Here is a 26159-nt window from a genome sequence, read left to right as displayed (position 1 = left end):
CATGGGCAAAAGCCATACCTGTGCTTTATATCACACCCGAAACAACCACATGTGCATTTGTTGAGCTGTGGATTGCCCACTGGCACTCTGAAAGTGGAACACAGATCAGAGCCTCCAATTTGAATTGTTTTTTTTTTTAAATGACCTGTATCGCATCTGTGGGCTCACCCACATGTGGACTACTGCATTTCACTTGCCGAGTAATGGTCTCATTGAGAGGTTGCCCTGATGTTCCACAGCAGTTCCTTAACTGAGGCACACTCATGTGTCCTGCTTGGCATTCACTCAGCATACCAGGATGACTTATGGCCATCTCTGGAAGATGTGGTTTACGGTAAGCCACTTGTCCTGCATGTGGACTGCACTCAGCCTATGGCTGACACAAACAGCCAGACTTACTTACATTAAAGCATCATGGTCAGGAACGTATGCAGAACCTGCATATTCTGGCATCCTCAACACATTTGACCCCAAAAGTGTTTATACACAAGGACTTTGCCTCTTGCGACTTTGTCATTTTGTGAGATGGAACTCTACAATGGTGTCTTCTTGGGTAAAATATTCCGGAGGTAAAATAATCCCCCATTCGGATCTCTGGGTGGGGACTACTCAAGAGGATGTCGTTATCAGGAGAAATAAAACTGGCGTTCTATGAATCGGAGCGTGGAATGTCAGATACCTTAATCGGGCAGGTAGGTTAGAAAATTTAAAAAGGGAAATGGATAGCTTAAAGTTAGATATAGTGAGAATTAGTGAAGTTTGGTGGCAGGAGGAACAAGACTTCTGGTCAGGTGACTACAGGGTTATAAACACAAAATCAAATAGGGGGAATGCAGGAGTAGGTTTAATAATGAATAAAAAAATAAGAATGCAGGTAAGGTACTACAAACAACATAGTGAACGCATTATTGTGGCCAAGATAGATGCGAAGCCCATGCCTACTACAGTAGTACAAGTTTATATGCCAACTAGCTCTGCAGATGATGAAGAAATTGAAGAAATGTATGATGAAATAAAAGAAATTATTCAGATAGTGAAGGGTGATGAAAATTTAATAGTCATGGGCGACTGGAATTCGGTAGTAGGAAAAGGGAGAGAAGGAAATGTAGTAGGTGAATATGGATTGTGGGTAAGAAATGAAAGAGGAAGCCGCCTGGTGGAATTTTGCACAGAGTACAACTTAATCATAGCTAACACTTGGTTCAAGAATCATAAAAGAAGGCTGTATACATGGAAGAAGCCTGGAGATACTGACAGGTTTCAGATAGATTATATAATGGTAAGACAGAGATTTAGGAACCAGGTTTTTAAATTGTAAGACATTTCCAGGGGCAGATGTGGACTCTGACCACAATTTATTGGTTATGACGTGCAGATTAAAACTGAAGAAACTGTAAAAAGGTGGGAATTTAAGGAGATGGGACCTAGATAAACTGACTAAACCAAAGGTTGTACAGAGTTTCAGGGAGAGCATAAGGGAACAATTGACAGGAATGGGGGAAAGAAGTGGAAGAAGAATGGGTAGCTTTGAGGGATGAAGTAGTGAAGGCAGCAGAGGATCAAGTAGGTAAAAAGACGAGGGCTAGTAGAAATCCTTGGGTAACAGAAGATATATTGAAGTTAATTGATGAAAGGAGAAAATATAAAAATGCAATAAATGAAGCAGGTAAAAAGGAATACAAATGTCTCAAAAATGAGATCGACAGGAAGTGCAAAATGGCTAAACAGGGATGGCTAGAGGGCAAATGTAATGATGTAGAGGCTTATCTCACTAGGGGTAAGAAAGATACTGCTTACAGGAAAATTAAAGAGACCTTCGGAGGAAAGAAAACCACTTGTGTGAATATCAGAAGCTCAGATGGAAACCCAGTTCTAAGCAAAGAAGGGAAAGCAGAAAGGTGGAAGGAGTATATAGAGGGTGTATACACGGGGAATGTACTTGAGGACAATATTATGGAAATGGAAGAGGATGTAGATCAAGATGAAATGGGAGATACAATATTGCGTGAAGAGTTTGACAGAGCACTGAAAGACCTAAGTCGAAACAAGGGAGTAGACAACATTCCATTAGAACTACTGACGGCTTTGGGAGAGCCAGTCCTGACAAAAAACTACCATCTGGTGAGCAAGATGTATGAAACAGGCGAAATACCCTCAGACTTCAAGAAGAATATAATAATTCCAATCCCAAAGAAAGCAAGTGTTGACAGATGTGAAAATTACCGAACTATCAGTTTAATAAGTCACAGTTGCAAAATACTAATGCAAATTCTTTACAGATGAATGGAAAAACTAGTAGAAGCCAACCTCAGGGAAGATCAGTTTGGATTCCGTAGAAATGTTGGAACACGTGAGGCAATACTGACCCTACGACTTATCATAGAAGCTAGATTAAGGAAGGGCAAACCTACATTTCTAGCATTTGTAGACTTAGAGAAAGCTTTGACAATGTTGACTGGAATACTCTCTTTCAAATTCTGAAGGTGGCAGGGGTAAAATACAGGGAGCCAAAGGCTATTTACAATTTGTACAGAAACCAGATGGCAGTTATAAGAGTCGAGGGGCATGAAAGGGAAGCAGTGGTTGGGAAGGGAGTGAGACACGGTTGTAGCCTATCCCCAATGTTATTCAATCTGTATATTGAGCAAGCAGTGAAGGAAACAAAAGAAAAATTCGCGGTAGGTATTAAAATCCATGGAGAAGAAATAAAAACTTTGAGGTTCGCCGATGACATTGTAATTCTGTCAGAGACAGCAAAGGACTTGGAAGAGCAGGTGAACGGAATGGATAGTGTCTTGAAAGGAGAATATAAGATGAACATCAACAAAAGCAAAACGAGGATAATGGAATGTAGTCGAATGAAGTTGGGTGGTGCTGAGGGAATTAGAGTAGGAAATGAGACACTTAAAGTAGTAAAGGAGTTTTGCTATTTGGGGAGCAAAATGACGGATGATGGCCGAAGTAGAGAGGATATAAAATGTAGACTGGCAATGGCAAGGAAAGCGTTTCTGAAGAAGAGAAATTTGTTAACATCGAGTATAGATTTAAGTGTCAGGAAGTCATTTCTGAAAGTATTTTTATGGAGTGTAGCCATGTATGGAAGTGAAACATGGATGGTAAATAGTTTGGACAAGAAGAGAATAGAAGCTTTTGAAATGTGGTGCTACAGAAGAATGCTGAAGATTAGATGGGTACGTCACATAACTAATGAGGAGGTATTGAATAGAATTGGAGAGAAGAGAAATTTGTGGCACAACTTGACTAGAAGAAAGGATCGGTTGGTAGTACATATTCTGAGGCGTCAAGGGATCACCAATTTAGTATTGGATGGCAGCGTGGAGGGTAAAAATCGTAGAGGGAGACCAAGAGATGAATACACTAAGCAGATTCAGAAGGATGTAGGTTGCAGTAGGTACTGGTAGATGCAGAAGCTTGCGCAGGATAGAGTAGCATGGAGAGCTGCATCAAACCAGTCTCAGGACTGAAGACCACTACAACAACAACAATTCTCTGCTTTTGTGTTAAGTTTGTCTATCAAACCATGTGTGACAAATGTGGTGGTTGCTGTAGAAATTTTAAAGAGGGGGTGTTCTGTGTAGACTGTAAGTTATGATTTCATTGAGGCAAATGTAGCGGCAAGGAAATGAGGGTAGAAAATGAAGCTCTTCAATGGCAGTGTAGGTTATGTAGAAAGGACAGAAAAATCGCTGAACAGGAAGCAAAAATTTGTGCCCTTACAGCTGAATTAGAAAACGCAAACTTAGAATTATGTAGGTTAAGGGAAGAAAAAGTGACTGGGAACTGGGAAAAGGTAGCAGGCAAAGGGCAAAAAAGGGAAACACTTGAAAAAACTCCAGAAATTCAATTAGTAAATCAATTTGGCTTGCTATCTGAACTGGAGGAAGGGCCCCATCCAGATGTAGTTGAAAGCAGGGTGAAATGTTGAGTCACGATAGGCACAACAAAAGATAAACACAATTATAGCTTTCGGCCATTAAGGCCTTTGTCAGCAGTAGACACACACACACACTCATGCAAAAACAACTTGCACTCGTGTCTGCAGTCTCAGAGAACTGAAACCACATTGCAAGCAGCAGCACCAGTGCATGATGGGAGTGGCGACTGGGTGGGGGCAAGGAGGAGGCTGGGGTGGGGACGGGGAGGGATAGTATGGTGGGAGTGGCGGACAGTGAAGTGTTGCAGTTTAGATGGTGGGCAGGAGAGAAGGTGCGGAGGGGGAGGGGGTAAGTAGCGGAAAGGAGAGAAATAAAAAGAAATTAAAAGACTGGTTGTGGCAGTGAAATGACAGCTGTGTAGAGGGTTACAGGAATGTAGGATGTATTGCAGGGAAAGTTCCCACCTGCGCAATTCAGGAAAGCTGGTGTTGCTGGGAAGGATCCAGATGGCACAGGCAGTGAAGCACTCATTAAGATGAGGGATATCATGTTTGGCAGTGGATTCAGCAACAGTGTGGTCCACTTGTTTTTTGGCCACAGTTTGTCGGTGGCCATTCATGTGGACAGACAGCTTGTTGGTTGTCATGCCTACATAGAATGCAGCACAGTGGTTGCAGCTTAACTTGTAAATCACATGACTGGTTTCACAGGTAGTCCTGCCTTTGATGGGATAGGTGATGTTAGTGAAAGGACGGGAGTAGGTGGTCGTAGGAGGATGTATGGGACAGGTCTTGCATCTAGGTCTATTACAGGGGTATGAGCCATGAGGTAAGGGATTGGTAGCAGGGGTTGTGTAAGGATGGACGAGTATATTGTGTAGGTTTGGTGGACGACGGAATACCATGGTACGAAGGGTGGGAAGGATAGTGGGTAGGATCTTTCTCATTTCAGGGCATGACGAAAGGTAATTGAAACCCTGGTGGAGAATGTAATTCAGTTGCTCCAGTTCCGGATGTTACTGACAAGGGAACCTCCCCATCGCACCTCCCTCTGATTTAGATAACTTGTAAATCACGTGACTGGTTTCACAGGTAGTCCTGCCTTTGATGGGCACAGTGGATAGGCCCTGAAAAACTGAACACAGATCAATTGAGAAAACAGGAAGAAGTTGTGTGGAACTATGAAAAAAAATAAGCAAAATATACAAACTGAGTAGTCCATGGCAAGATAGGCAACATCAAGGATAGTTGGAGGTCAGGAGCGCTGTGGTCCCGTGGTTAGCGTGAGCAGCTGTGGTATGAGAGGTCCTTGGTTCAAGTCTTCCCTTGAGTGAAAACTTTAATTTTTTATTTTCAGACAATTATTATCTGACAAACTCTTATGTTTTCATCACTTTTTTGGGAGTGATTATCACATCAACAAGAAAAGTTAAATCGTGCAAGGTAGAAGAATCTTTTTACCCATTCGCCAAGCGTACAAATTAGGTGGGTCGACAACATATTCCTGTCATGTGACACACATGCCGTCACCAGTGTCATATAGAATATATCAGACATGTTTTCCTGTGGAGGAATCGGTTGATTTATGACCTTGCGATCAAATGTTTTTGGTTCCCTTTGGAGAGGCACGTCCTTTCATCTACTAATTGCACGGTTTTGTGGTGCGGTCGCAAAACACAGACACTAAACTCATTACAGTGAACAGAGAGGTCAATGAAAGAATGGACAGATCATAACTTTGCGAAAATAAAGTAAGTAAACTTTTCACTCGAGGGAAGACTTGAACCAAGGACCTCCCATACTGCTGCTCACGCTAACCACAGGACCACGGTGCTGCTGAGCTCCCACTATCCTTGATGTTGCCTATCTTGCCATGGACTACTCAGTTTGTATATTTTGCTTATTTTTTTCATAGTTCCACACAACTTCTTCCTGTTTTCTCGATTGATCTGTGTTCAGTTTTTCAAGGCCTATCCACTGTGCCAACTTATAACTAAATCTCAGGGGGTGCGATGGGGAAGTTCCCTTGTGAGTTATGAGGGGAATGCTCCTCTGTGGCCGGACTGTGGGACTTTGGGAGGTGATGGGAGACTGGAAAGATAAGGCACGGGAATTTTGTTTTTGTACAAGGATGGGAGGATAATTATTGTCAGTGTAGGCTTCAGTGAGACCCTTGGTATATTTTGAGAGGGACTGCTCGTAACTGCAGATGTGATGACCTTGGGTGGCTAGGCTGTACGGAAGGGACTTCTTGGTATAGAATGGGTGGCAGCTGTCAAAGTGGAGGTATTTCTGGTGGTTAGTAGGTTTGATATGGACGGAGGTAGCTGGATGAAGCAGAATATTAGCTTAAAGAAAAAAGACAGGTCAGGATCAAACCAGAATAGGAAAAGAAGAATTCTGTGTATATGCAGCAGTCATGGGAGGGGTGTGGGCCAGCAGCTTCAGGAGAAATTAGGTGCAGGGTACCAGGTCACTAGTTTTGTGAAACCAAGTGCTAGCCTTAGCCAGGTGACAGAATACTTAAGTCAGCTATGCAGGGACTTTGAGGAGGAAGATCAGGTAATTATAGTTGAGGGAGCAGGAAACAGCCTGGCTATGAATCCAAGAAACAGTATCAGGATTGACCTCGATAAAATAGGAGCAGAAACTGAGCACACAAATGTGGGGTTTGTGGAGGTCTCTCAGCGCCATGATCAGCCCTGGGTAAACACTGCTGTAAGGCATGTTAACACGGAGCTGAACAGGATGCTCCAAACAAAGGCAAAATCTCACATAAGTGTTGTTCCAGTAAATGCTATTGGTATGTGGGTAATACATTACACATGGCCTGCACCTGAATAGGACGGGGAAAAATAAGTTAGCTTCTCTATTAGCAGAAACTGTAAGGGGGGTCCACAGTCACACAAGGGGTGATCCCTGTGGTTAATGGGTCCAGGCAGACAAGTTTTTTAGGTTAAAGCCAAAGTCCAGACAGATGACAATCAAAGTAAATAGAACAAAAGAAACTTCATATACAGTAAATAGGGGTAAAGCTAAGCGCAGTATCAACTTACGTCATCAAAATATCAGGAGGATAAAGTAGATGAGCTATTAGTGTGTTTGGATGATCTCAAAAATAAGAACAAGATTGATATACTCTGTCTGTCTGAACACCATGTAACTGTGGGCATTGTCAGTATAAGTGGGTATAATTTAGGATCGTACACTTGTAGATCTAGGATGGATAAAGGAGGAGCTGTCATTTACACAAAACAAGGGTATAAATGCAAAACTGTAGAAGTAAGCAAATTTTGTGTTGATCAGCATTTTGAGGTTTGTGCATGTGAACTTCAGCTAGATAATGTAATATTGAGATTAGCAACAGTGTACAGGTCCCCATTAGGAGAAGGAAGCTGTTCATAAAAAAAGTTTGACTCCCTATTATGCTGTCTGTCAGACAAAAAGAAGAAGTTATTAATCTGTGGTGCTTTCAATGTAAACTTTCTAAGTAATTCTGATAAGGCCAGCCAGAGTGGTCGAGCGGTTCTAAGTGCTGCAGTCTGGAACCACCTGACCACTACGGTCGCAGGTTCAAATCCTGCTTCGGGCATGGATGTGTGTGATGGATTAGGTTAGTTAGGTTTAAGTAGTTCTAAGTTCTAGGGGACTGATGACCTCAGATGTTAAGTCCCGTAGTGCTCAGAGCCATTTGAACTAATTCTGATAGGAAAAGTGAACTAGAAGTGTTATTAACAACATATAACGTAGAATCAGTGCTCAGGACAGTAGCATGCTAATAGATAATGTATTTGTACAGAAAGAAGATGTAAAACAAACACATGCTTTCCCTGTGGTAAATGGATTGTCAGACCATGATGCACAACTAATTAACTTACAAAACCTAACAGGGTGTACAGTTCGGAAACCATTAAGTAAAAGTGTGAGGTCTCTCAACCAGGTATCTACAGAGCACTTCAGAGAAAGCTTAAGAAATGTTAATTGGGGAGATGTATATAATGAGCCAAATGCTAATGATAAATGCAACATTTTTCTTGATAAATTTACATTCCTTTTTGAACATTGTTTCCCAAAGAAAATTAGTAAATGTAACTCCACACACTTTTCAAAGAAACCTTGGATTACTACAGGTATTAGAGTGTCTTCAGAAAGGAAAAGAAAACTGTATGAGACAGCAAGAACTAGTAAAGATACAGAAGTAGTTTTACACTATAAAAATTATTATAACATACTGAGGAAAGTTGTAAGGAAATCAAGAAATATGTATGTTTGAGAAGAAATTAACAACTCCGGCAATAAAATCAAATCAATATGGAATGTTGTTAGGAGGGAGACAGGAAAAGTAACCACTGGGGTAGGTAGTATTACTATTAAAGAGAACGAGACCATCATAACTATCAGTACACAAGAAGCTAATGTATTTAACAACCATTTCTTAAGTGTAGGAGAAAAAATTGGAGAGAACAGTTCCAAAGAAAAAGCCAGGCAGTACATGGAAGAGTTTGTTTTGAAAAAATTTAGTCAGATTAACTTTCACCTAACAACCTTTTGTGATATAAGTAAAATTATTAAATCTTTGAAAAATAAATGTTCTGTTCGACTAGATGACATCTCTAAAAATATTTTAAAACAATGTTGAGCAATTACAGCGGATGTTCTGAGTCATATACAGGGTGTTTAAAAAATGACCGGTATATTTGAAACGGCAATAAAAACTAAACGAGCAGCGATAAAACTACACCGTTTGTTGCCATATGCTTGGGACAACAGTACATTTTCAGGCAGACAAACTTTCAAAATTACAGTAGTTACAATTTTCAACAACAGATGGTGCTGCGGTCTGGGAAACTCTATAGTACGATATTTTCCACATATCCACCATGCTAGCAATAATATGGCGTAGTCTCTGAATGAAATTACCCGAAACCTTTGACAACGTGTCTGGCGGAATGGCTTCACATGCAGATGAGATGTACTGCTTCAGCTGTTCAATTGTTTCTGGATTCTTGCGGTACACCTGGTCTTTCAAGTGTCCCCACAGAAAGAAGTCACAGGGGTTCATGTCTGGCGCTGCCTCCTGTATGTTTCGGATAGCCCAAAGCAATCACACGATCATCGAAATATTCATTCAGGAAATTAAAGACGTCGGCCGTGCGATGTGGCCGGGCACCATCTTGCATAAACCACGAGGTGTTCGCAGTGTCGTCTAAGGCAGTTTGTACCGCCACAAATTCACGAAGAATGTCCAGATAGCGTGATGCAGTAATCGTTTCGGATCTGAAAAATGGGCCAATGATTCCTTTGGAAGAAATGGCGGCCCAGACCAGTACTTTTTGAGGATGCAGGGACGATGGGACTGCAACATGGGGCTTTTCGGTTCCCCATATGCGCCAGTTCTGTTTATTGACGAAGCCGTCCAGGTAAAAATAAGCTTCGTCAGTAAACCAAATGCTGCCCACATGCATATCGCCGTCATCAATCCTGTGCACTATATCGTTAGCGAATGTCTCTCGTGCAGCAATGGTAGCGGCGCTGAGGGGTTGCCGCGTTTGAATTTTGTACGGATAGAGGTGTAAACTCTGGTGCATGAGACGATACGTGGACGTTGGCGTCATTTGGACCGCAGCTGCAACACGGCGAATGGAAACCCGAGGCCGCTGTCGGATCACCTGCTGCACTAGCTGCGCGTTGCCCTCTGTGGTTGCCGTACGCGGTCGCCCTACCTTTCCAGCTCGTTCATCCGTCACGTTCCCAGTCCGTTGAAATTTTTCAAACAGATCCTTTATTGTATCGCTTTTCGGTCCTTTGGTTACATTAAACCTCCGTTGAAAACTTCGTCTTGTTGCAACAACACTGTGTTCTAGGCGGTGGAATTCCAACACCAGAAAAATCCTCTGTTCTAAGGAATAAACCATGTTGTCTACAGCACACTTGCACGTTGTGAACAGCACACGCTTACAGCAGAAAGACGACGTACAGAATGGCGCACCCACAGACTGCGTTGTCTTCTATATCTTTCACATCACTTGCAGCGCCATCTGTTGTTGAAAATTGTAACTACTGTAATTTCGAAAGTTTGTCCGCCTGAAAATGTACTGTTGTCCCAAGCATATTGCAACAAACGGTGTATTTCTATCGCTGCTCGTTTAGTTTTTATTGCCGTTTCAAATATACCGGTCATTTTTTAAACACCCTGTATGTATTGCATCACTAACTCAAGATATTTTCCCATACAGGTTAAAATTTGTCCTGTCGGCCACTCTACAAAAAGGGGGACACCACAGATGTCAATAATTATTGGCCAGTATCCTTGTTTACAGCATTTTCAAAAATCTTCGACAAAGTAATGTACTCAAGAGTGGTTAGCCATCTCAACAGTAATGGGATATGTAGTAAATCACAGTTCGGATTTCAAAAATGCTGTTCCACTGAGACAGCAATATACAATTTCACTGTAAACATAATAGAGTCTTTAAATAGTAAAATGTCACCAAGAGGAATTTTCTGTGAGTTGTCTAAAGCATTTGATTGTGTGAACCATGACATTATGTTACAGAAATTACAATTCTATGGTATAAATGGAATAGCATATGAGTGGTTTAAGTCATACCTACAGATCAGGAAGCAAAAAGTTTCCTTATATGGGTGAAGTGATTTAAATAAGTTTGCCACTTCATCTAACTGGGGTGAAATTACATTAGGTGTTCCACAGGGTTCAATCATTGGTCGCCTTATGTTCTTGATATGTGTGAACAACCTCCCTTCCTTTCTGAACAGGAAGCTGAACTGACACTGTTTGCTGATGACACAAGTGTCATTATTAATCGAGTAAAAGAAACTCCAATTGAAAATGATACAAATAAGGTCTTTGGAAAAGCCATTAATTGGTTTTCTGCAAAGGGGCTTGCTCTAAACTTTGAAAAAACACAGTACATCCAATTTTCTGCTGCAAAAAGTACAGTTCCTTCAATAAATATAACACATCAACAGAAGTCAGTAGGCAGGGTAGAGCATACTAAGTTTTTGGGTGTACATAGAGATGAGAATGTTAATTGGAAAATTCATATTTTGGGTCTTCTAAAGTGACTAGTTTCAGCAACTTTTGCAATCAGAATAATTGCCAATTTTGAGGATATAGAAATTAGTAAGCTAACATACTTTGCATACTTTCACTCTCTGATGTCACACGGAATAATATTTTGGGGTATCTCAACATTTAGACAAAAAGCATTCACTACTCAAAAGAAAGTGGTTAGAATAATGTGTGGGGGGTTCATAGTCGCACATCTTGTAGGCAACTTTTTAAAAGATTGTGAATTCTTACAAGAGCCCCACAGTACATTTAATCACTAATGAAATTTGTTCTCAATAACATGGACCAGTTAAAAAACAACAGTGACATTTGTGATTATAATACCAGAAAAAAGAAAAACTTACGCTATCCTTTACTCAACCTATCTTTGGCACAGAAAGGGGTAAAATATGCTGCAATAAAAATTTTCAACAAATTACCAGATGAACTAAAATGTCCGACAGACAGCAGTAATAGCTTCAAAAATAAATTGTAGTCATATCTCCTTGACAACTCCTTCTATACCACAGATGAATTCTTGAATAGGAATAAATAAATCCATAAATGTAGTATATGCATTTTGTGCCATTTAAGGGAATGGGGTAAATAACAGAAACATTAATCTTTAACTCTGTAAATCTTGTTTCATATGTGTATTGCTTGTGCACTTGACATGTTCCACATTATAACAGCTACTGTACCGTGTGATTGATCAATGGAACATGCAACCAACTAAGTAATTCTTACAAATAAGTGTTACATGAACCTGTCACATATCATCAAGGCCTGGTCCTACCACATCATGGTTGTAACTTCCTACACCTCTATTCTGAATCCTGCACAAGGAGGCAAAGTCTGCATGAAAATTATTTTTGTGGAGTGTTGTAATGTTGTAAATCATAGTTCAGCTGAAACTAATTTTTATTATTAAGGCAATAAATAAATAAAATGAAGGAATAAATCTATTGGGAATGAGGATAAGGACTCCAAAATCCTTAAAAACCCTTCTGCAAGATACATGGTTATCTAACTGTGTCTGTTAAGGTTGAGTATGGACTCTTGATTTGTATGCTTGTGTCATCAGCGAACATTGCAACTGTCAGTCCCTTAAAGTTATTGGTAGATACTTTATGTAAATTAGAAAAAAGAGTGCACCCAATACCTATCCCTGTGGCACTCCATACATTATGTTCCCTCATTAAGAGTTTATTTTCAAACATGAGAAACAGTCTATTAATGAGACCCTCTGCATTTTATTACGAAGGTAAGATTCCATCCATACAAGAAGGAAGTCATTAATGCTATACACATTACTTTGCTAAATAGAATTTTTTGATCCACCCAATCAAAGGCCTTGACAAGAACATAGAGTGCTATTAAGCAGCAAAGAGTGCAACATAATTGTAATGCCAGTTTTGCATCTTCTACACCTCTCACACTGTGAAACAAGATATGACCAACTGCTTACCACATTTTCACACCCAGTGGTGTGTCACTAACTATTCGTAGCCATGTTGCCTCTCACACCAAACAATGCTGCACTTATTTCTTTGGGATAAATTATCCTGTTGGTGTATTCTATGTTCCAACATTAATGACTGTGTTCAGTTATGTCAAAGTTAAGCTACTGCACTTGAACAATCGTATTACATTATCAGACATCAAATGAGTGTAGTTATGTGGCCAACCATTTTTCTGTTCATAACTTATAATAAATGAGACTTGATATAACCATAAACACTACTTTGTTCAATATCTCAGTACAATTGAAGTGTGAGAACTGTGAACTTGTTATAGACTTAATCATTTAAAACAGCCTACTTCAGACAACCACTTTTCAGTCAGATTTGGTGGAGTCGGAATTACCAATGCCACAATAGTGTAGGTAAAGATGGTTATGCTTCAAGCAGTACTACAAAACAATATCAATGCCCTTTGCAACAGCTCTTCTGCCAAGAAAGGTGCATTCTGCAGCAGAACATCTGGTCACAGGCCAAGGAATTGGGGAGGAAGTAGTATAATGCACCTCCACCCCCTTCGCACTCTTGTTGAACAGCCAGAGATGGTAAATTACCTGAATTGATGAAAAATTCGCCAATTATGTTTGCATTACTGACTTCCAAAAATTTGTTTGAAGACCAGCCCACCAGTCACATTTACGTTTCCTCATATGGGGTGGGCTGTCAGCAACATAGTAAAACCACTCTTCAGGCAAATGATAAGAAAATCTAAATGAGATGAAAGGATAATTAACAGGAAGGTGAGATATTTAAATTGAATTTAAAACTTATTAAAGCCAAAATTATAATTGAAGATAACTTCTAGTTAAAAAACATTTGTAATGATAAAAGGTAAAAATAAGAAATACAATAAGACAATAAGATTATATTTCAAAACATTAAAAAAAAACTTTGATGCAGAACACTGACGTTAAAAAGAAGCACTTCACTGATACTAAAGCTGTAAGGACCTGCCCTGTGGTAGATAACATGTTGTTGAAAGGGAAATGTTCGTCATTGAGGAGGGTGGAATGGAGGTGATACATGGATGGAGGACTGGTGAAGATGTGTTGATAGGGTAGGAGTGACTGTTGTGATACAAGGAGAGTTGGAGTAGAGAGTTATTAGTGAGGCTAAAATTTGATAAGGAAAATGGGCTAGGGAGGAAAGGGAGGAAGGGAAAAAGTGGGGGGGGGGGGGGGTAGGGAAGATGTGGAGAAGGGAGGGAGAGGGAGCCCTGATGAGATGGAACTGGTGGGACTGGGTTGAAGATGGTAAGGGGGGGGGGGGGGCAACCATTGGGACAGAGGCAAGGCCCAGTGCATGGCATTTAAGGGTCTGGTGGAACTTACAGGACTTGGGGGGGGGGGGCAGTTGAATATCCATGCAACATTTGCCTAGCACAGGATAGGTCAGGCCAAGGTTTCATAACTGTGGAGTGGAGTGGAGGGGTGAAATCCACAAGCTTGGTCAGTTAGTAGTTTTAATCTGTTGTGGGCTTTCTGTTAGATGGTTAGTAGGTGAGGTTTCCATGTCAGTTACAAGTCAACTGTTAGTCCAAGATAGTGTAGTGTATTAGGAAGCTGGATAGGACAGTCATAAATGGTAAGGTAGAAGTCATGAAAATGGAAGATGCAGGTGGTGCATCCTATAATTGAAGGGGTCAGAGAGATATAGTCATAAGCCACATTCAGCTAGTTTTGAGATAGAGCAACTTAAAAGTTTCATGGAAGTACGAAAATGTTGAAGACAAAATGGACACTTCCTTCTTGCTTGTAATTATACTTTGATACATTGCAAACCTCATGTAAAATACATGATCTTCTTTCTGTTATGTAACATTAATTTGAGAGTCATTTTAATTATGATGTTGTCGAAAATTGCTTATGATTGTGTCTCCCTGAAAATAATTTAGAACATAAAATATGTTTTAAAGGTTTTATTTTGAAAATTATATAACAACTAGTAAGTTCCAATAATTTTTGCACTTCCACATACACACATACATAACAGATAAGTCAGTCTAATACTTTATTTTACACTGTAAATGTGAAATCAAGGAAGTTCTTCTACGTCATCATCGTTCACATTATTTCCAGCACATGACCGGAAAAAGCTTTCATATGCTGCAGGTATGTATGCCATAAGATACAGTATGTCATCAATCTTTTTCTGATTTATTTGAAGTGGCTTTCTATATTTTTTTGGTGTCTGAAATGGATCTGGTTCAGCAGGTCCTCCTGTCCTTTTGCTGTGTAGATCCACTGACATGAAGGTTCCTATATCTGAGTAGCAGTGCTTCATACTTAGTGTGAAGGGATATTTATACTCAAACTTAAATTGAGTCACTTCACTAAAATGAATGGGATCTCCAGATCTGAATAGAGAGGGTACTGAGATTAATGACTTCAGATCGCCCAAGTCTCTGAAGTCTTGTCTGTGCATTGTCGTCAAAATGAAATTTTTTTGAGTAGCAGATTAGACCACTTCTGCCCATTCATCTGGCATCTATACTATTGGATATCTGTTTTTCGCATAAATTTCAATGCAACCAAAATCATGATTGCAAGGAAGTCTAGTATGACCTGCCACGGGAAAATAATGCTGCACAGATTCAAATCTTTTGGTGGCAACAAGAGTCCTTTCTGGGGAAATAAGAGACCAATTCTTTGCCTGGCCCTTACATTTATCAGTGATTATGTGGAGATTTTCAGCTTGAGTGTTAGTTATGTTAGTTATCTCCAGGTATTTTAATAAAAGCTCCCAGCTTCATCTGAACCCCTTCCTCTGTCCTTCTCATACCACAGAAACATGTATCCCTTATTTGATCCACAATCGTGAATACCATAGTTATACGTCTATATTTATCTCTTGTAGAATGCTGGACCAGCTGTTAGTTTTGGCATGGGAAACGTTTGTTCCATGTCCATTGCTATTACTTGGTTCTCTTTCAAATTCTCTTTAGCCAGAGAAGTTAAAGAAATGATCATATTTTACCCACCATCAGCCTTTCTTAGATGCAACTCATGTTGTTTTTCCTTTTCGTACTTTCATAATTCTGGGTTAACTCATTGCTGTTAGAAAGACATCACATGTTGAACATGTGTCACTTTTCAGCAGTTTGAAGCCTATGTTAAATTCAGACACAAAAACTGCCCTGAATTTGCTTTGTGAGAGCCTTTTCCTTACAGTAATCGGAGTATTTGTCCCAAAATAAAGATGAAATTGTGAGATCACATCCAAAATATGCTTTTTTAGGGTTCTGCTGCCTGCTATAGTGACTGTTATATTTTGGTATAGCAGTGAGGAAGTCTCTGACACCTTGCATGGCTTCGTCTTGAAATTTATGTGGATGATTGCCATATTTGCCTGAAAGAAAAGAGCACATGAGTTGATACATTACTTCATGTTATTATTACACTTCAACATTATTTTATTTGGTTAAAATGGATACCTTATAGTAAAATGTAATATACAAATCTCTTCCATCTTCTTTTGGAGCTTCACGAACCAACTTCATGTGCTGTTGCAAATTCCTTACTCTTCTTGTGTGGTTCTGTAAACCATGAACCCTGAGGAAAGCTTGCTTGCATATCACGACTTCCATTCCATTTACTTTCACATTGTATGAAAACATCACAGCTCTAGACGAAATTTGCTTTATAGTCTTTGTTGGATAGCTGTGAAAAAAAGAAATGTGAAGCAGAACAACGTAAAGTAAATTTGTGATTGTTGGTCCATTCGTGTTTAAAAAAAGTGAAATGGACCTTCGCTTTTTTGGTACCTTTTTCATAGAACACATTAGGTAAGTATTCTGGGCATTTAAGTTTCCTATGTCCTGAAATGAGTGGAAAATATTTTCTTCATCTCCAATTAGTTTCCTATAACACTTATTTGAACAGCTATAGGGACTTCCCAAAGATGCTGCCTCAATGGTCTTGTTGGTTTTAGAAGACACATACTGCTAACCCATGTTATGTCGACGTTTGGTCTTAATTTTTTTCACTGATCAATTTTACGCTTTCTTTTTCTTGAAGAGCTTGGTTTCTGGGATGATACTTCATTTGCTCTACTTATTTAATGCTGTAATATGAATAGAAAAATAGTCATAGAACTTCCGTGAGATGTAGTCACAAGCCACACAAATCATTAGATGACGCTGAAGTGACACTGACAATAAAAATATTCTTACAAGTTTGTAGCCGTGAAAACTCTATTATTATTACAATCAGCAGTCATTAAAATTATGCTCTAAAGGTGTCTCATAACACAAAAGTTGACGATCAACTGTGAGAGCAATGTTACGAGAAACAAAGTCATAAGCCACTGAACAATGATCACTAGTAAAAAATATTTGTGTATACTTACTGAAACTTCTTCTGAGCTAGTACTGTCGCTTGATGGACACCAAGGCTCAGCACCATCACTGTCAAAAAGATCAGAATCCTCATTTACACTACTGTCACTGCTATATGCGCCTAGAATGTGTGAAGCACCTTCCGATGTACTTGAGCATTCAGCCATTTTGATGTGGCTTGTGACTATGATTCTTCTGAAAATGACACCAGGAGGCAGAGTATAGAATTACACTACGTCATCACCTGATACCTGTTGGAGAAAGACAGAACTTCTTCAGTCCAAGATGAGGAGGGCATCGTTAAAAATATCATAGCAAGAATATCTCAATTTCGACAAAAGTGTGGCTTATGACTATATCTCTCCAACCCCTTCAATTATTGCCTGAGTTTTAAAAGGATTGATAACCAGGAGCTATTGGTTACATCAGGAAATATACTTATTGAGTTGGGTTTGGAGGGACCATTGGGATTTATGGAATGTAGGATACAGGGCAAGGAAAGCAGTATCATCAGGATACTGAAGGAGTTGGACTGCTGGAGGTGGTTTGAGCACATCAGCAGTGTAAAGGAGATAAGGGAGAGGAGATAGGATGGAGCCTTGGAGCACACCTACAGTGGGATAGAAGGTACAGGAATTGATGTAAACGGTGATGAAGGATGGGCAATGAGCGAGAAAGGATGCAATAAGGCAGACATAATTAATTGGAAACGCATAAATCTGCAGTTCAAAGATGAGACTGGAATGCCCTACATGGTCATAGACTTTCTCCAATCTGCAGTTCAAAGATGAGACTGGAATGCCCTACATGGTCATAGACTTTCTCCAGGTCAAGGGAGAGGAAGATAAGAGTTTTGCAGATGTCAAGTTGATCGAATAAGAGATGGACGAGATACAGGAGCTGGTCACCAGAGGAGAAGGTGGAACAGAAGCCACATTGATTAATGGGAAGGAGATGGTTCAGGTACGGATGGATAAGTCAGGAGAAGACTGATTCAGAGACCTGGCTGAATACTGAGGTGAGACCGATGGTGGTCAGAGAAGGTATCAGTAGGTGGTTTGTGTGGCTTGAGGAAAAGTAGGATTTTGGATGTTTTCCACAGCTCAGAATAGTAATCTGTGGAGAGGATAGTGGTATAAAGGAATACAAGGATGGCTCAAAGGAGAGGGGACATTCTTTAAGGTGTCAATAGGTGATGCAGCTGGGATCGGTGGATGTGTTACATTTTCTGTGAATTTAGGAGTGCAGTGGAAGAATCTAAGTGTTCAGTTTTGTCACCCGCATGTTGTTGCAGCACTGCACTATGGATGCATTGCTCACATCGGTGATGATTGAGATGAGGGTGCTGGGTATCATGTGAGCTAGTGTGACGACATGACTGAAGGCGGATTTAAGGTTGTCTAAAGCTTGAAGCATCTCATCGGTCCATGGCACTTTCTTCACACACGAGGTGTTTCTTCTGATCAGAGTGTTAATGAGGGGGCTTCCATATAGATAGCTTGTGGGAAATGTTGATGGTAGAGGAAGAAGATGATGGTAGTCCATGGGGTTATGAATAAACCTGACATGGTCAGATGTTAGTCTAATCACTTCAGGTGATATAGTATGATGAAGGATGGTTCCACTGGCACTATTTAGCTGGGAATTTTCATGATTTATTTTGACACCATTGTTACAAAGTGTACCCATGACTTGAGCCAGGTGCTGCTAATGATCCTCGACAGGCGGAAAAAATTAGAATATCGTACAGGTATGCATATGCAAATGGCTCTGAGCACTATGGGACTTAACATCTGAGGTCATCAAACCCCCAGAACTTAGAACTACTTAAACCTAACTGACCTATGGACATCACACACAACCATACCCGAGGCAGGATTCGAACCTGTGACCATAGCGGTTGCACTGTCCCAGACTGTAGTGCCTAGAATTGCTCGGCCACTCCGGCCGGCCATATGCAAATGAAACGATAAACAGTCTCAAATAAATGATGTGTTGTCCTGTTTGTGCTGCATTTTTGAGGCCATGAAACATGAAACAGTATCCAGACAGTCCAAAAGGAGTGATTAGAGCAGTTTTAGGAATGTCATCTTTGAACATAGTTATTTGATGGTAGGCCTTGTGACTATCAAGAATGCTAAACATTCGTGCACCATTGAGCAGTTGAGTGAAGTCCTAAATATGAGAGATTTGATAATTGTTGATGATAGTGCTGATGTTCAGGACACTGTAACACGTACAGAGGTGGAATGACCAACTTTCTTTGAAACAAATGGATATGGGAACTCCAATTATTATCTGATTGTCGAATGCAGTCATTGAATAAACTCTCAGACATGGAATTTAGATAATACTTGGCACATTGTACTAGTTGTAATTTGTGCTAACTTGTCTGCAGTACATTTCTCCTTATTGGCCAACTTGCATCACTGACGATAGCGTTATCATGACATAGTTTTTTTGGGTTTAGGTGCTGAATTTCGTGTTGTGTGAGGTGGTTGCTCAGTAGAGTTAATCTTATAACTCGTACCATTAGTAATGCTAGCTACCAGGGTGTCATTTGAGTCCACAGGATCACAAATGGGGGTTGTGCTATACATAAATGCTGGAAGATAAAGTGCCACAGACCTGTGACACTTATGTAGAAGTTGATGCCAGGGAGTGAGGTGGTGACTATTGCAGAGTCGTTTGGACATGCTGAATCTGTGTTGGACAGCTGACATAGAATCAGGTGAGTCTGTGCCAGTTGTGCAGATGCTGCAGTGATCCATTAGTGAACAGTGTTGTTGTGAGCTCGAATAGAGTCAGAAGCTGAGCACTTGAAGGTAATCTCGACCAATGCCATGATGAGTTTAGTCGTCAGAGAGGAATGCTCAGAAAGTACGCTACGGAGGGGGTCCTTTAAGAGGGAAAAGTGGAAGAAGAGGCTAACAAGCCTGGGATCAGGGAGCCAGAGGCATGCATCCTGTATGTTAAGGGAAAACCTGAAATGTTTATAGAAATCAATGCCTAACACGGGTTTGTCATCATGTTCAATGTGGAATGTTCATGTAAAACTGGACTTTGATAATGGGATTGTTCATGTGCATAAAGTCAATTTGATCAGGGCTGTGAGAGCAGATGCCAATGTTATAGGAATGATGCTGGCCTTTGTGCCAGTATCAGTCAGGTATTTCAGGTCTGAAAAGGAAGGAAAGGAAGGAAGAATGGGTTAATGCCCCATCAACATTGAGATCATTAGAGATGGAGCACAAGCTTGGACTGTGTCAAGGATGGGGAAGGAAATCGGACATGTGCTTTAAAGAAACCATCCTGTCATTTTCCGGGAGCAATTTAGAGAAATCTTTGAAAACCTAACTGTGGATGGCCAGACATGTCTCACTCAGTATTTCAGGCCTCAGATGCAGCCTACTACATGTAGATGACTGCTTGGCAGGGATGTTGCATATGCTGACTGTTCCTTGGTGAGGTATGGTAAGTAGATGGCACATACTTGGTGCAGGTGGTGCACATAGGCTGCTGCCAGGTGACTGTGTTGAAGCTGAGTGCATGCTCTTCTGCAGACCAGATGGATGAAGGAGGGCAGGGGGCACAGTCACTGGTGCCAGCCTCATCCTCCTTGTAGACACCCATGTTGACGAGGAGATAAAAGTGCCAGAGAATGCCATAAGCTTGGTTGGCAAGGCACAGATCAGACTCGAAGGGACTGAGGCACAGGATAGTAATGGAGTTGTCACTCATATAAGAGTCTGACAAGCCAAATGTCCATAGCACAATGTCCAGCATGAAATGTGGATCGACTGGGGCACTTAGGTGTCACCAGAGCTCAATCACAGTCTGTGGTCCCAGGTTCTCTTCATGTATGGAGTGGTGTAACACATTGGATGGCAGACACGACAAACACTTGATGATGGTGTTCTTTGCAATAGAGTACTTTGATGGGTTGCTGGGCACAGAAACAAACTGCTGATCAGGTCCATATGTTTGCATAGATAGCAGGTGAGACAGATGAAGTGCAAGTCATCTGCGATGGGTGGTGAAATCTTGACTGAGTGCATTGAGGTGTCCCATGATGCTATTGCCCGAGGTCATGGTGGGGAATCAGAGTGGTAACCACACATGGAACAATACCTGATAGATGTGGAAATGTGTTTGACTGGAACTACAACCATGACCGAAGTCACCACATGTGACTGTGATGTATGTGTGACCACAATGGGCTCACCATGTGATGCATTGCTCGTTGCCCCCATAGGGGTGGGGGATGGTGGGTGGGGGGTGGGGGGTGGGAAATTGTGACATAGAAGGCAGAGGAGTGCATCACAGATGGAACAGCCATGGCTGTGAAAAGTGGTAATGGAAGTTGCGTAGAATACATGAACAGAAGATGTCCAGCCTCTTGCGTTTTGAGTTTGTAGCGGTTCCACCTTCTTTTTATTTTCTTTCATTTGTTTGTTGTCCTTGGTGTCAATGTACTGTGTTGCTACACTGGCTGAAAAATGGGTTGTGGATTCTGACACTAGCTACTGTAAGTGAGATAGCCGACAGATGCGCAGTTGCGTTTCACAGTCTTTTACTATCACTTTTCACCCCCCCCCCCCCCCCCCCCCCACCACCCAATAATACACAGTTATTTGGCCGCTGCACTATTGTTATAACTTTCGATAAGCCTCATTAATAGTTTTCAGGTGAACCTCCACCTACTGCCGCTATAGTTTACTGTTGAACATCTACGAGCAGTAAAACATAGCCACAAAGTTCACAGTTCTTGATGAATAGAAAGATATGAATGGAATCATTGTTTTTACACATAGCCTATCATGTAACACTTATTTCACAGTTCCTTTGTTGTTGATCTAACCAACACAGGTTCCTCATCTGAAACTCGGCTGTGGACTGACTGTCTTGTGACCAAAAATCGGGCCCTTACATATCATCACAATAATAGGTGCTGAAACTACACACTGTTCGAAGATAAATTTGCAGATATTACAATTAAATCTTAACTCATTAAATTAACTGAACACACTGAAAAATTCTGTCTTTTTAACAGTTTCTTCTACTACAAGGTTTAGGCTGAATTATTTGTCTAAATGATGAAATTATCATACATTGTTACATAAACAATACTTATGACAGAACTGTTAATAACTTAGGAAATAATAAAGGGCTGGTTTTGCTAACATGTTTCTGACCAAAGCCAAATAGATACTTTAAGAATACTAGCATTTCATCTTTCAAATGTTTACAATTAGCACAGAATTTATATTTGTTAATACGTCAACAATAGAATTCAAGTTACAAAACAATTACTGCTTATTTGTTTTAGTTGTAAATATTTGTCATGTATTGTTGTTTTTCTGACATGTTCCACATCCTGGAGGACCTCCTCACTACAGATCAATTGGAATGAAAGTAAATCTAATCTAATCTAATCTAATTTTGCTCTATAATGAAAGATACTAACTAAGTGTAGTCAAAATAAATTAGAAAATCAATTACATACACAAAACTAAGCACAAAATTAGACCTGGTGTTAAATTCTTTAAAACTGAGGGCCAACCTTTCCCTTTTATGAAAATGCAGGTTATATTCACATATGTTAATGGTAATTAGTTAAAACCCATGAACCATCAACTTTGCTGTTGGTGGGGAGGCTTGAGTGCCTCAGCAATACAGATAGCCGTACTGTAGGTGCAACCACAACGGAGGGGTATCTGTTGAAATGCCAGTCAAATGTGTGGTTCCTGAAGAGGGGCAGCAGCCTTTTCAGTAGTCGCAGGGGCAACAGTCTGGATGATTGACTGATCTGGCCTTGTAACTCTAACCAAAAAGGCCTTGCTGTGCTGATACTGCGAATGGCTGAAAGCAAGGGGAAACTACAGCTGTAATTTTTCCCGAGGGCATGCAGCTTTACTGTATGGTTACATGATAATGGCGTCCTCTTGGGTAAAATATTCCAAAGGTAAAATAGTCCCCCATTTGAATCTCTGGACAGGGACTACTCAGGAGTAGGTTGTTGTCAGGAGAAAGAAAACTGGCGTTCTACAGATCAGAGTGTGGAATGTCAGATTCCTTAATCGAGCAGGTAGTTTATAAAATTTAAAAAGGGAAATGGATAGGTTAAAGATAGATATAGTGGGAATTAGTGAAGTTTAGTGGCAGGAGGAACAAGACTTTTGGTCAGGTGAATACAGTGTTACAAATACAAAATCAAATAGGGGTAATGCATGAGTAGGTTTAATAATGAATAGGAAAAGGAATGCGGTTAAGCTACTACAAACAGCATAGTGAATGCATTATTGTGGCCAAGATAGATACGAAGCTCACGCCTACCACAGTAGTACAAGTTTATGTGCCAACTAGATTGGCAGATGATGAAGGGATTGATGAAATGTATGATGAGATCAAAGAAATTATTCAGATAGTGAAGGGAGATGAAAATTTAATAGTCATGGGTGACTGGAACTTGATATTAGGAAACGGAAGAGAAGGAAATGTAGTAGGTGAATATGGAATGGGAGTAAGGAATGAAAGAGGAAGCCGCCTGGTAGAATTTTGCACAGATCATCACTTAATCATAGGTAACACTTGGTTCAAGAATCATAAAAGAAGGTTGTATACATGGAAGAAGACTGGAGATACTGGAAGGTCTTAGATAGATTATATAAAGATAAGACAGAGATTTAGGGGTTTTAAATTGTAAGACATTTCCAGGGGCAGATGTGAACTCTGACCACAATCTATTGGTTATGAACTGTAGATTAACTGAAGAAACTGCAAAAAGATGGGAATTTGAGGAGATGGGAACTGGATCCCCCCATGAACCATGGACCTTGCTGTTGGTGGGGAGGCTTGCGTGCCTCAGCGATACAGATAGATGTACCGTAGGTACAACCACAACGGAGGGGTATCTGTTGAGAGGCCAGACAAACGTGTGGTTCCTGAAGAGGGGCAGCAGCATTTTCAGTAGTTGCAAGGGCAACAGTCTGGATGATTGACTGATCTGGCCTTGTAACAATAACCAAAACGGCCTTGATGTGCTGGTACTGCGAACGGCTGAAAACAAGGGGAAACTACGGACGTAATTTTTCCCGAGGGCATGCAGCTTTACTGTATGATTAAATGATGATGGCGTCCTCTTGGGTAAAATATTCCGGAGGTAAAATAGTCCCCCATTCGGATCTCCGGGCGGGGACTACTCAAGAGGATGTCGTTATCAGGAGAAAGAAAACTGGCGTTCTACGAATCGGAGCGTGGAATGTCAGATCCCTTAATCAGGCAGATAGGTTAGAAAATTTAAAAAGGGAAATGGATAGGTTAAAGTTAGATATAGTGGGAATTAGTGAAGTTCGGTGGCAGGAGGAACAAGACTTCTGGTCAGGTGACTGCAGGGTTATAAACACAAAATCAAATAGGGGGAATGCAGGAGTAGGTTTAATAATGAATAAAAAAATAGGAATGCAGGTAAGGTACTACAAACAACATAGTGAACGCATTATTGTGGCCAAGATAGATACGAAGCCCATGCCTACTACAGTAGTACAAATTTATATGCCAACTAGCTCTGCAGATTACAAAGAAATTGAAGAAATGTATGATGAAATAAAAGAAATTATTCAGATAGTGAAGGGAGACGAAAATTTAATAGTCATGGGTGAATGGAATTCGAGTGTAGGAAAAGGGAGAGAAGGAAACGTGGTAGGTGAATATGGATTGGGGCTAAGAAATGAAAAAGGGAGCCGCCTGGTAGAATTTTGCACAGAGCACAACTTAAACATTGCTAACACTTGGTTTAAGAATCATGATAGAAGGTTGTATACATGGAAGAACCCTGGAGATACTAAATGGTATCAGATAGATTATATAATGGTAAGACAGAGATTTAGGAACCAGGTTTTAAATTGTAAGACATTTCCAGGGGCAGATGTAAACTCTGACCGCAATCTATTGGTTATGACCTGTAGATTAAAACTGAAGAAACTGCAAAAAGGTGGGAATTTAAGGAGATCCTGGATAAACTGAAAGAACCAGAGGTTGTAGAGAGTTTCAGGGAGAGCATAAGGGAACAATTGACAGGAATGGGGGAAAGAAATACAGTAGAAGAAGAATGGGTAGCTTTGAGGGATGAAGTAGTGAAGGCAGCAGAGGATCAAGTAGGTAAAAAGACGAGGGCTAATAGAAATCCTTGGGTAACAAAAGAGATATTGAATTTAATTGAGTAAATATAAAAATGCAGTAAATGGAGTAGGCAAAAAGGAATAGAAACATCTCAGAAATGAGATGGACAGGAAGTGCAAAATGGCTAAGCAGGGATGGCTAGAGGACAAATGTAAGGATGTAGAGGCGCGTATCACTAGGGGTAAGATAAATACTGCCTACAGGAAAATTAAAGAGACCTTTGGAGAAAAGAGAACCACTTGCATGAATATCAAGAGCTCAGATGGAAACCCAGTTCCAAGCAAAGAAGGGAGAACAGAAATGTGGAAGGAGTATATAGAGGGTCTATACAAGGGTGATGTTCTTGAGAACAATATTATGGAAATGGAAGAGGATGTAGATGTAGATGAAATAGGAGATATGATACTGCGTGAAGAGTTTGACAAAGCACTGAAAAACCTAATTCAAAACAAGGCCCCGGGGGTAGACAACATTCCATTAGAACTACTGACAACCTTGGGAGAGCCAGCCTAACAAAACTCTACCATCTAGTGAGCAAGATGTATGAGACAGACGAAATACGCTCAGACTTCAAGAAGAATATAATAATTCCAATCCCAAAGAAAGCAGGTGTAGACAGATGTGAAAATTACCAAACTATCAGTTTAATAAGCCATGGCTGCAAAATTCTAACACAAATTCTTTACAGACGAATGGAAAAACTGGTAGAAGCTGACCTCGGGGAAGATGAGTTTGGATTCCATAGAAATGTTGGCAATACTGACCCTACTACTTATCTTAGAAAATAGATTAAGGAAAGGCAAACCTACATTTCTAGCATTTGTAGACTTAGAGAAAGCTTTTGACAATGTTGACTGGTATACTCTCTTTCAAATTCTGAAGGTGGCAGGGGTAAAATACAGGGAGCGAAAGGCTATTTACAATTTGTACAGAAACCAGATGGAAGTTTTAAGAGTCGAGGGGCATGAAAGGGAAGCAGTGGTTGGGAAGGGAGTGAGACAGTGTTGTAGCCTATCCCTGATGTTATTCAATCTGTATATTGAGCAAGCAGTAAAGGAAACAAATGAAAAATTTGGAGTAGGAATTAAAATCCATGAAGAAGAAATAAAAACTTTGAGGTTCACTGATGACGTTGTAATTCTGTCAAGGACAGCA

This window comes from Schistocerca cancellata, chromosome 7 (genome assembly GCF_023864275.1).
Source record: "Schistocerca cancellata isolate TAMUIC-IGC-003103 chromosome 7, iqSchCanc2.1, whole genome shotgun sequence".
In the NCBI taxonomy this organism is placed as follows: domain Eukaryota; kingdom Metazoa; phylum Arthropoda; class Insecta; order Orthoptera; family Acrididae; genus Schistocerca; species Schistocerca cancellata.
This window is presented reverse-complemented; position numbering follows the sequence as displayed.